At 41.6% G+C, this 12517-nt stretch overlaps 1 long non-coding RNA gene across 1 annotated transcript; it reads right to left on the reverse strand.

Annotated features, from left to right (window-relative positions):
* Positions 1-980: 980 nt before the first annotated feature.
* On the reverse strand, positions 981-2635 carry LOC308408976. Its single transcript, XR_013973887.1, has 3 exons — positions 2466-2635; positions 1985-2176; positions 981-1882 (listed from the first exon to the last, which is right to left on the reverse strand). It is a non-coding gene; the product is annotated as an uncharacterized lncRNA (long non-coding RNA).
* Between the last annotated feature and the right edge of the window lie 9882 nt (positions 2636-12517).

Here is a 12517-nt window from a genome sequence, read left to right on the forward strand (position 1 = left end):
ATCATCCTTTAGGTATGTTTTTAGTGTACTGCAATTTTTAATCTGGAATTACACTTTGTCAAAGAAATCAATGAAATATATTTATAAAGTGTTGTTTTAATACATAGTTTGAAATTGGATTTTTAATCTAAAATCCTACAAGTAATGCGCAGGGCTATCAGTACAAGAAGAACATCAGCACAATGTTGGAAGCATTAGTGATTTATATTCTTTAACTGGAAGAACTAGAGATTAAAATCATAAAATATGAGAGCATTAGTGATTTTGATTGAACTTACCTTGAAGCAACTCTTTTCCAGTCTTCTGTATTCTTACCACACTCTGACATCACTGCCCCTCCCACCCGAACTCATGACTACACAGACCTTTCAGCCAATCACATTATTAATTCTGCCTATATTAGCAGGTACTAGTACTTGGAATTGAAGATGATTTACTTGGAGTCTTTTCTGTAATTATAATAAATGACATTCAGTGAATCTGTTTTGTGAATCTTATTCAATGGTCTGTGTTTGTATAGCGCTTTACTTAGTCCCTGGGGTGCACTGACAGAGGTGAAGCTGCCAGACACTGGTGCCACCAGGCCCTCTGACCACCAGTAGTCTTGCCCCAGGACACAATGACTGAGACAGTCTGAGCCGGGGCTCGAACCGGCAACCTTCCGATTACAAGATGAGCTGCCAATTCTTGAGCCATGATCGCTCCACTATAACTTTAATCTGGAATTACACCTTTTCAAAGAAATGAATAAACTTGAATAAACTACCATGACTGTGGACTTTTCCCATCCTCCATCAGTGTGAGAAAGAAAACACAGGATTTTGCAGTTGAACAACAAGAACTTTATTGAACTTTATCTGAACATTGTTGTATATGAACATATGTGTGCAGGTGCATGTGTGGCAGGATGAATGTTATCCCTCGGTCCAACCCACTTTCAGCCTGGCCCATTAGGGGGCGCTGGTATAAATAGTGGCCATTTGAGTGTCTCTGCATCGCTTGCCTGTGATCTCCTTTTTGGTCACCTGACTTCCCCCCGGTGTGGTAGAGATCATTTGCGGGTTACTCTTCTGAAGCCTCCATCGCGGTTGGTCGTAGCTATAGAAGCCTCCTCTGAGCTATTCTGCTTACGTTCTATGACACGGCTTACTTGGTACGTAATCAACTTTTGTTACGCTCTCTGCCTTCTATTGTTCTTTTATAGTAATTATTTATTATGTTTCGCAGGAAGTGCTGCTGTTTTGCCTTGCTGTGCTTTTATCGTCTGTTCCCGTTGTGAGATTTCTTTCCCTGCTGCTGTCAGCTTTTACAGTGGACGTCGGCGTGGACAACGGCCATATGCATGCCGGTTATCGGAGTCAGCTGGCGTGCATATTGATTGACTGTTAACTTGTCGTTGTGTGACGGCAAGTTGGAGCAGTACGGCGATTCCGTTTGCTCCAGATTTTAGAGTTTTATCCAGATTGTATGTTGTTTTATTGCTTTTGATTTGTAGTTTGGATTTTTGTTGCACCACTGGTGGGAGGCCCTTTTTCTAGCTGTAGATCACCAGTGTGGTCTTGCAGTTGGGTTATCCCCCGGTGCTACACATTAGTTTGTTGTAATATATTAAAATTTTCTTTGTTTCTTTTATTCAGATGCGGAGTGCCGACGTGGAGGAGACTAGGGTGCCTTGGTGGTGGGATCCCTTGAGTGTACACACCTGCCTTGTTTAGTTTATTAGTGTGAGTGTGTGTGATAGTGTGCTGCACTTGTGTTTTGGGTGTGTTTTCTTTCTTTAGTTTGCGTGTGGCATCCCTGCCCCTCCACTGGTAAGCCTCAGCTCTGAATACCTTTTTAAAGCATATTTTCATTTTCCTTTCCCATCGGCAACACCGTCTGCCTGCAAAGACAAATGAAGAGAGGAGATTCTTAGTATTTGTTGCAGTAACTCATTTCATCTGATATTTCATTTCTTGTTGGCTGTGTTACTCTGTTAACTTACATTCACTGGCACACCATCATTGCTGGACTGAGGCTCTTTAATGGCTTCAGAAATCTCCAGCTTCCTAGTTTCATCTTTTTCCACCAGTGGTGGTTTGTTGCTTTTCACAGGATCCTCAGGAATTGGAGTACTCGCTCTTCTATCCATTTTCCTCTTCTTGTGAGGAGCCCACTTGACTAAGGACTTGCAATACTGTGTTGAAAGAGAAATTATTCTTTAAAAATACATAAAATATAAACAAAAACATTAAATACAGTTCAGATGTTTGGTGCACATAGCATGGCATGTTTCCAAAGACACACTGCATACAGAGGACATCAGCACAATGTTGGAAGCATTAGTGATGTATATTATATAACTGGAATGTCCAGGGACAGGGATGAAAATTATGGAAGTTTAGCCATTTGTATTGTATCATTGGAAGGACTAAGGATTAGGATCATAACAAAAGGAAAGAATTAGTGGTTAGGATTGCACTTACCTTGAAAAAAAATCTTTGCCAGTCTACTGTACTCTCACCACAGTCTGACGTTATTGCTCCTCCCCCAAAAGTTCATGATGAGTCAGATCCTTCAGCCAATCACACGATCTAATTTGCCAACATAGTTGATGGTACCAGTACTTGGAATGGAAGACGACTTGTTTGGAATCTTTTCTATAATTAAATTAAATTCCATTAAATTAATATCTTAAAAGCTTTTGGGAATCTTATTAGTGCAATGTTTAACTCTTTTGAAATCACAGCTTGCTAAAATTATCTTTGATTCTCCAAATTCTTGCTGTTAGATACTCCAATAAAATAACTTCAAACAGACGTGTTTATGAACTCAATGACAGCAATAAACTAACTACATGTTATAGAAAATAAAAACCGCGTGAACTTAACAGTTTAGGGGAGATTAGGGGAAACTAGGTGGAAAGAACCACGCTAAGTGTGACAGGAAAACAATGACATTTAAAATAGAAATAGAAAAGACAATACTACAAAGGAAATAGTATTATGAATACAACACTTTGAATCTTTTGGCTTTTGATGGAGGCGGTTGCACTTTCTCCTTCTCCCTCTCTAATCTTTCCTGCTTGGCTTCTCATGTCTTTTGTATGGTCTTGCTTATTCTCTAACCTTAAAAGAGTCTACCAGACTTGTTCTCTATAAACCTAAAGAAGAATTATGGATTTGATCAACTGCTCCCTTAACAAGACTGACAAATTCCTGGTTTGAGCTGGCTCGGACCTTGTCATGGTCTGGTTGGGCACCTGCAGGTCTCAGACAGCGGCTCCTCCTCCTTTAGGCGGAGTCCGGTTGCCCCTCCCTGGCTGACCACCTGTGAGCAATCGTGCCAGCGGTATATCAGACCTGCGCTCTCAACCACTCATCGCCTGAGTATCTGCTATTCCCATGTTAGTTCAGTGGAGCATCCTAAACCTTGTCTTAACGCCGTGTGATGACTGACCTGTCTTTTCTTGTCCTCAGCGATAGCACCCGGAGTGGAGATCTTGTTCCCCCCGCTCCCGTCCTCCTGGACCTGGGCCGCCAGCTGCTCACACAACGTGGCCTGCCGGCCCACTGCTCACCTGCCTGCCTCCCCACGCCTCGACCGCTTCCGGGTTTTCCGCTCCACCTGTCCCCTCCATCTGAAACCAAGTAAGGCAATTCAATTCAACTGCGGAGGATTATTGGTTGTCTGCTGGATCCCTCTGATCGTGATCTCCTCTTGTTCCAGTGCCCCGGCCCCTACCTAGTCCTGTTTCTACCTCCCCGCTGTCCCCGCTGTTCAGCCGTCTCCTAGAGGTGTCTAGGTCGCCCTCATTATCACAGACGAATCCTACGCGCCACTAGTGTGGTGGCGTCGCTTTGTGTTTCACCTTTGTTTTCCTGTGGGCGGAAATAAATCATTTGTTTTCTGTCACCTCGCTTCCGGGTTGGTTTCTGCGCCTGTGTCCATCCCTATTCCCTCGTGCCGTTGAGCCGTGACAGACCTGGCTTATAGAAGAACAAGAAGCGGCTACAGCTGTTCAAAATCCCACAAGGCTGGCCGACATGATAGACAACGGGCATGGCTGTGAGTACTCAGACTGTGATTTGATTTGTGATTTGATTCTACAGAGAGCACAAAATCACCTTTTACGTTAAAGGATAAGACAGGTCCATTTCACCATAGATGCCCTCCAGATCAAGATCAGCCAGACCCTGCAGGAACTGGAAATCCTTCTACCCTCTCCAATCTTAGAAGAGGTTTACAAGTTTATGGACAAGGCTCAGCGGGCCCAACACTCTAAAGGAAAAGAAAGACAACACAGGAAATTTCACATCTTGTTTTCAAAAACACACACTCCTCATCCTGAACCTACACAACCCAGAGAAGAAAACACACCTGAAGTCAGTCAGGAGAAATGGGTTAAGAACTTTTCAGACAGGATTCTCACTGAACCTGAAAAGAGAGTATTAGCCAAAGGACTCAATTTTGCCATTTCTCCACAACAGTTGCCCATAGTGGACCTCATCACAGCCACAGAATCTGCCATACGGATTAATAAATTATCACAGACAGAAGCAGAGCAAATCAGGATGAAAGTCTCAGCCACGCTCTCCAGTGCCAAAGTCCCTCCATCCAACCTCACAATACTGGAAAAGAAGGCTGTCGCTTCCCTGAGCAAAGACCACAACATCACTGTTTTACCAGCTGATAAGGGAAGATGCACCGTGGTCCTAAACACTACAGATTACCATACAAAGATCACTACTCTCCTCAGTGACAACAATACCTACAAAGCCTTAAAGCGAGACCCCACAAGCAGCTACAAAAAGAAAGTTATAGCTTGCCTTCAAGACTTTTAAAAAGGACAAAATTATTGACCGCCTTACATATCACCGCCTTTACCCAGGGGATGCCATACCCTGCATCTACGGACTTCCTAAAATCCACAAGGAAGCTGTCCCACTCAGACCCATAGTCAGTAGCATAAACTCAGCCACTTATAACCAGTGTTGGGACTAACGCGTTATTAAGTAACGCGTTACAGTAACTACGTTATTATTGTGGTAACGAGCACGGTAACTAGTTATTATGCCAAAATCAGGAACGCGTTAGTCGTTACTGTGATTTAGATAGGGTAGTTACTCGTTACTTCGTGTGGTGGCTATCGCGGAGCTTCCACAGATTCAGTAACATTAGCAAGTGGTGGAAGCCAGCAGGTGGATGAAGGAAAAGGGACGCAGAAGGAAAAGAGACCCGAGGCGGCCGCCGGTCCAAGTTCAGGTAAGAAGTTATGACCTGCAGTCTCTCTGGGTCAGATATAAACCAAGTTTAGGTGGAGTTTATGTTCGTTATTCTGACTTTTTCCGTACTGCGTGCTAGCTAGCATGACGGAGTTTCTATACAGCTGGGTGGGTGCTATGAAGTTAATGATGTTGAACTTTATTTTGTTCATAAGTTATTAGAGTTGCCAACCGTCCCGTCTGGTATTCAGAGAAAATATTACGCGTTTCTTATTGAGGTGAAAAGGAACAGTTTGTCCCGTAATTCAGCTACAATGAAAAAGGCACAAAGCTGGAGTTATTCTGTGTTTACGCTGCACAGCTGCCTCTTCTTCTTTCATCCTCTCCCCTCCCTCTCCCGTTTCTACTTCAATCATGAAACTGATCAATGATCAGCTGATCGGCTCTCTTGTTTGTTTATCGCTCACTTTGTGCCGAAAGAGGAAACCAGCGGATGTCGCGCTAAACAACAGCAGCAGTTTAAGCTTGATCAGCTGTTGTTAGAATTTATTTAATATTAATTTCTAGTATCAGCTGATGTTTGCTGGAGCCACAGCTGCAAAAAAGCTGCTGGTCATGATATGGTTTGGTTATCTGGTGAGAGGGAAACATGAAGATGAAACCAGGAGATGTCCTTACTGAATCATCAGAGCTGTGATGGAGAAACAGGTTTACCTTTTAGGTGACATGAACGAGTTGAAGGGAAGTTATGAACTGTTTCTGACAGACAAATAACACCAGGATCCTTTTCTAAGTAGCTGACAGCTGGTAACTGTGCAGGTGCGGATCTAGCAAAGTGTTGCCAGGGGTCCATGTAGGGCATTAAAAGGGAAAGGGGGGCACAAAGAAATACTTTTAGTATTTTCAGTTTTTGTGTTGGATGTAAAAGGCTCACATGACACTGTGACGTAGGCTAGAATCATGGCAGTAGTCAATGACGGTCCAGGCGTGGGGTTTCTCTCGTGGAAATGGGCACATTATTTTTTCCTTTCTATTGGTAGGTGGCACAGTGTACTTGTGGCAAGTAAGCAAGCTAGAAGACTGGCAAAGTTATGGAAGCAACACATTAACAAGAGAATTCTGAGTAAAACCAAAGTTACTTTCCCTAGTAACTAGTTACTTTGAAAGTAACGAGTAACTTGAAGTAACTGAGTTACTTTTGAGAGAAGTAACTAGTAATGTAACTAAGTTACTATTTTAAAGTAACTTACCCAACACTGCTTATAACATTGCTAAACACCTTGCTACCATCCTTGCTCCTCTCGTGGGGAACACCCCACACCACATCAAGAACTCCACCGACTTCACTGACAAGGTCCAGAAAATTACCCTGGATCCAGATGAAACCATGGTGTCCTTTGATGTAGTCTCTCTCTTCACTTGCATACCCACCACGGAGGCCGTGGAGACTGTCAGAAAACGACAACAAGAAGACAGCTCCTTGGAGGACCAACTTCAAAACCTGATCAGATTTGCACACTGTTAGACCTCTGCCTCACCACTACATATTTCAAATACAACGAAGGCTTTTACAGACAAAAACATGACTGTGCCATGGGCTCCCCCATGTCACCTATTGTAGCCAACCTTTACATGGAGGAGGTGGAAAGGAAGGCTCTTGGCTCTTTCAAAGGAAGAGTACCCAGCCACTGGTACAGATATGTAGACGACACCTGGGTCAAAATCAAGACACAAGAAGTGGTATCCTTCACTGCGCACATTAACGCTGTGGATAAAAACATCAAGTTCACCAGGGAAGACACAAAGGACAACTGTTTGCCTTTCCTGGACTGCGCTGTGCACATTGAAGAGAACGGCAACCTCAACATCGAAGTTTACCGGAAGCCTACACACACGGACCAGTACCTCCTCTTTGACTCCCATCACCCTCTGGAACACAAACTTGGAGTAATTAGGACCCTACACCACCGGGCAGAACATGTTCCCTCTAAGCCTGAAGGAAAAAAGAAGGAACACACACATGTAAAGGAAGCACTCAAAACGTGCGGCTATCCTAAATGGGCGTTCTTAAAGTCAGCACAGAGGCACAGAAAAGAAGATCAGACACCAGCGAGGGAGGATAAGAAAGACAGACGCAACAACATTGTCATCCCCTATGTAGCCGGTGTATCAGAAAAACTCAGGAGAGTTTTCTCCAAGCATGACATCCCGGTGCATTTCAGACCCAGCAACACGCTCAGACAAAAACTGGTTCACCTGAAAGACAAAACGCCAAAACACAGACTTAACAATGTGGTGTATGCTGTACAGTGCAGCGAGGAATGCCCAGACCTCTACATTGGAGAGACCAAACAGCCACTTCACAAGCGCATGGCACAACACTGAAGAGCCACCTCCACAGGACAAGACTCAGCAGTCCATCTGCATCTTAAGGATAAAGGACTCTCTTTCAAGGATGCCAATGTTCACATTTTGGACAGAGAGGACAGATGGTTTGAAAGAGGAGTGAAAGAAGCCATCTATGTCCACTGTGAGCGACCATCTTTGAACAGAGGCGGGGGCTTACGACACCAACTCTCTGCCATCTATAATCCAGTTGTGAGACCCTTTCCCAGACGCCTTAACGCCCACTCACATCCTGGGCCATCTGATCTCAGGAATTCGCATGATAAGGTGGGGGCAGGTTTCACAATGAACTCACCCGAAACTCTGGCTGATTGGGACCCACACCCAGTTTCACACCTTGGCTCAGGCGATTAGAGGATCATCAGGGGGTCCTTTTGTCCCTCTGTGGGGGGTTACTCCCACTGGGTTTATATCTGGGACTCTCCACCATTTGACCTTAGAACGTCTTCAAGCAACTTAAAGAAGTCCAGACGCTTTTCTTTGCAAGCTCCTTTGACTACTCAGACTGTGGTTTTTTTTAACACGATATGGATAAGATCTTGGGGAAGAACAACAGGAATTTAGAGACCTGGTCACCAGTGACGGACATTAGACCTACTGTAAATTGGAAGCAGTTTTTTCGCACTAACCAAAACAACTACCATCTTCACCTCATGCGGCCCCCTTGGCACCGACTGGATGCTTGAGGCAAAAGCTGACGGGAATAACAATTCTCCTTTGATAACAAGACCATTTATTGTATCTCTCTCCTCATTCAAGACCACGCGCGTCGACCGAAGATTGTTGACTTTTACCTAATAAAGTGAAGAGACACTTTCTCTCAGCAGGACACTCACACACTCACACGCACACTGACACAGACCTACACTCACCCCCCCAGCCCCACCCCCCACACCCTCCAAACGCCTTCGAAGCTTATGTCTTCTATGTTGTGAGATGTGATGATTCATGTGCTATGTGCTTATGTGTTTCTTTCTGTTCTCAAACTGATCTCCCTGTGTGAGCTCAGTCTTGGGGGAGTTCTTTTTTCTCCTCGTCTTTCCTCGTGTTGTGGATTTTCCATTATTATACCTCTCGGACCTGTCTTACCCATGTGATGTTTGTGTAATGTACTGTATGTATGGTTGGAAGGGTAAGCTGGCGCTGGCAAAAGGTCGGCACCCTTAAACCAATTTCCTTCGGGGTCAACCTTTGGGATCAATAAAGTTTTATTGAATTGAATTGATATGCAGACAGAATCCCAGCCGGTCACAGCACATGGCAGCCCCTCTGTGAGCCTGGTAGTGCTGGAGGTTTCTTCCTGTTAAAAGGAAGGTTTTCGTTGCCACTGCCACCATAGCTTTTGCTCACAAGGGCCATAGTAATTTTTTTTCTGTTTTCTTGATATTATTGTAAGGGTCGTTACCTTTCCAAGCAGCTCGAAGAAACTGTTGGTGGAATTTGGCACTATATGGCACTAAGCAAAACTGAATTGAATTGAGTTCACATCTGACAATAAATAATCAATCACCAACCAATTAGATATATATTTCTGACTAATCTTGACCTCTTAACTGTTTGTGTGTGTGTGTGCGTGTGTGGTGGTCATATTTGTATGTCTTGTCTAGCATTTATTTTTCTTTCCCATAATTAGAACTCCTTGGCTGCAAAGACAAATTTATGGTGGCGATTCTAAGTGTCTTTTGCAATCTTTTTTTTATTTTTTATTAATGATTTGTTGTATTCCTGTGCTCCATGAATTTACAGTGGATGGAACGTCATTGCTCTGAAACTGAGACCCTTGAAGAGCTGCAACAACCTCCCTGGTTCCAGCTTGATCCACTAACTCTGATTGGAGAACCTTCAAATAAATAGGAATACCCATTAGGAATTTTATGTGTAACTAATACAACTAACTTAATAACAAGATTTGCACAGCTACCTTTAGGAATCATTTTATTTGAAATTATACCTTGTAAAAGAAATCAATAAACTTTGACTCTGTAATATTAAATAAAATGTTGCACAAATGCCCATTTTTTTCTTTTTAACTAATCTCACATAACTTTATTAATCCCAAAAAGGGCCATTTTTGTCTGCTCATTCACACAACCTATAAAAATTAATGATCATAAATATGAATCCAAACGACCCCTGTCAGCATTTAGTAGTCTAACAGCTAAAGATTAGTACAAATATATTACATTGCATTTTTTGCTTAGTTTTGGGAACAACAATGAGCATCACATTTGGATTCACCTGTAGTTTTCTTTTCTTGTCTGCATTTTGAACCACCATAAATCTTGATGTTAGACAACCTTTGACATCCCGCATTAACCCAGTGTGAGAATGAAGACACAATTTTGATATTTGTAAAGAAATAAACTTTATTGAACTTCCTTTTAATCTGCATTTATTTACTTAGATGTATTTGTTGGAATGGAGCAGGAGAAAGACCACCATATAGAATAAAATGGTTGCAGCTGCAACTGCAAGTAGTATTCACCAGGTCAATGGATCCAATAATTGCCCACATGTACATCTAAAACATTTATGAGGATAGAATGTTAGTGGATGTATTCTTTTATTGTGGTAAGTATCTCTGTGTAACAAAGACAAACTGCTCTTGCCTGTAATGTTCTCCTGTAAGATTGTCATCTTGTAGGCTCAGACCAATGCGTGCTTCATTGTCAGCATTTTGCAGCTGTATTTCCGCTGCATGAAGGACAAATAAAAATCTTAGGAATACCATGTGGGACCACTGAATCTCAGGAATCAAACATATGTAGAACTAACACTTGTACATACCTGACATTGTTCTTCCTTCTTCTGCATGTGATGAAGCCGAGTTTCCAAAGATAAGACACATACAGAGGAAATAACCATTACTATCTTGGAAGAATTAGTGATTTTTATTCTATAAGTGGAAGATCTAAATATTAGAATGGAAAATCTGGAAGAATTTTTGATTTGTATTCTAAAAACTTGAAGAACTAGAGATTAATATCATAAAAATTAAAGCATTAGTGATTTTGATTGAACTTACCTTGAAGCAAATCTCTTCCAGTCTGCTGTATTCTTACCACACTCTGACATCACTGCCCCTCCCACCCAAACTCATGACTATAAAGACCTTTCAGCCAATCACATTATTAATTCTGCCTATATTACCAGGTACTAGTACTTGGAATTGAAGATGATTCGCTTGGAGTCTTTTCTGTAATTATAATAAATAACATTCAGTGAATCTGTTTTGTGAATCTTATTAGTGTACTGTAACTTTAATCTGGAATTACACCTTTTCAAACAAATTATTAAACTTGTTTTTTTAAGTGTTGTTTTAATCTACAGTTAAAATGGGACTTTTAATCTATAGTGCTTCAAGTAGTAAGTAGGTATATAACAGTATTATATAAGAAGGATTACATTACAATGCTGCTCCTCATGTTGTGATTCAGCTGCAAATCTTTGCATTATATTCTTTTTGAATACCATGACTGTGGACTTTTCCCATCCTCCATCAGTGTGAGAAAGAAAACACAGGATTTTGCAGTTGAACAACAAGAACTTTATTGAACTTTATCTGAACATTGTTGTATATGAACATATGTGTGCAGGTGCATGCATGCTTGTGTGTGTGTAGCTATGTTTGTGTGTCTTTATTGGCAGTCATTTTCCTTTCCCATCAGCAACACCGTCTGCCTGCAAAGACAAATGAAGAGAGGAGATTCTTAGTATTTGTTGCAGTAACTTTCATCTGATATTTCATTTCTTCATAGCCGTGTTTCTGTATAACTTACATTGGTGGGCACATCATAATTGCTGGACTGAGGCTCTTTAACAGCTGCATCAATCTTAACCTCCTAGGTCCTGGCGTCCAAATATGTGGACATCACATTTTGGGTTATTTAGACCAAAATACTCAATTTTGCTCTACAAGGGCCTGATATCCACTTACGAGGACATTATACTGCTACTGTTCTATCAAAATTTTAAATGGATATCCTCATATGTAGCTCTCATTTTTCTTAGAAACAAAAATCTGGCAAGTCTTTGTTTTTACATTCATCAGGTCCCAATCAGCCCAAATATCAAAGAGAAAATAAAAATGCATGCCATGGAAGAGTTCAGGTCATAGGAGGTTAAGAAAGAAAGTAACAATTGCAGGAACATAGCATAGTTTTTTATAATTTATAATTTATACTTATACTTAGAGTGTGGCTAATTTCCTATCTGGCTATTGAACATCTACAGGTATGTAACAATTTAATAAAAAAAATCTGATGGTACTGATGTCAGTGAAAGACCAAGGGGATAGGCATCTCCATCTGATCAATGCGATGTGGAGACAAGGTAGGTGATTAACACTAACAGTTAAAGAAAAGACTTTTCAACTGTTAATGACTTTTTGTGTTACTACAGGAACTTACAGTGGCTGGCACATCATTGCTCTGAGACTGAGACTCCTGAAGAACTGGAGTCTTACTAATTCCATCTTGCTCCAGTAACTCCAGTGCATTGTTTACTGTATCCAATATTTCAAAACGCCATCTTCCTCTCACATGCAAGACATACACTGGGACCCTGGGATCCGAAGTATTCTCCTCTTTTTTCATTGTCTTGCTCTTGTGAAGAAGCCACCTGGTTTAGGGCATGTGGTGCTCTGTTGTAAAACATTACATGCAAAAATGAACAGTCAGATTAAATGTGGTTCATGTAATGTAGTTCTGTATTGAAAGATCAAGGGATTGGGATGAAAAAATGAAAGCATCAATCATTTGTATTGTATAACTGGAAGATTTAGGGAATATGATGAATAAAATGAAAGAGTTATTCATTTGGATTGATGGAATTCTGATTGAACCAGCATTCAAATAAACCCCTCTTCTCCATCTTCTCCAACTTCTGCTAAAAGGTAACAACAAGGA

This window comes from Rhamphochromis sp. 'chilingali' (assembly GCF_963969265.1).
Source record: "Rhamphochromis sp. 'chilingali' genome assembly, chromosome: 13".
In the NCBI taxonomy this organism is placed as follows: domain Eukaryota; kingdom Metazoa; phylum Chordata; class Actinopteri; order Cichliformes; family Cichlidae; genus Rhamphochromis; species Rhamphochromis sp. 'chilingali'.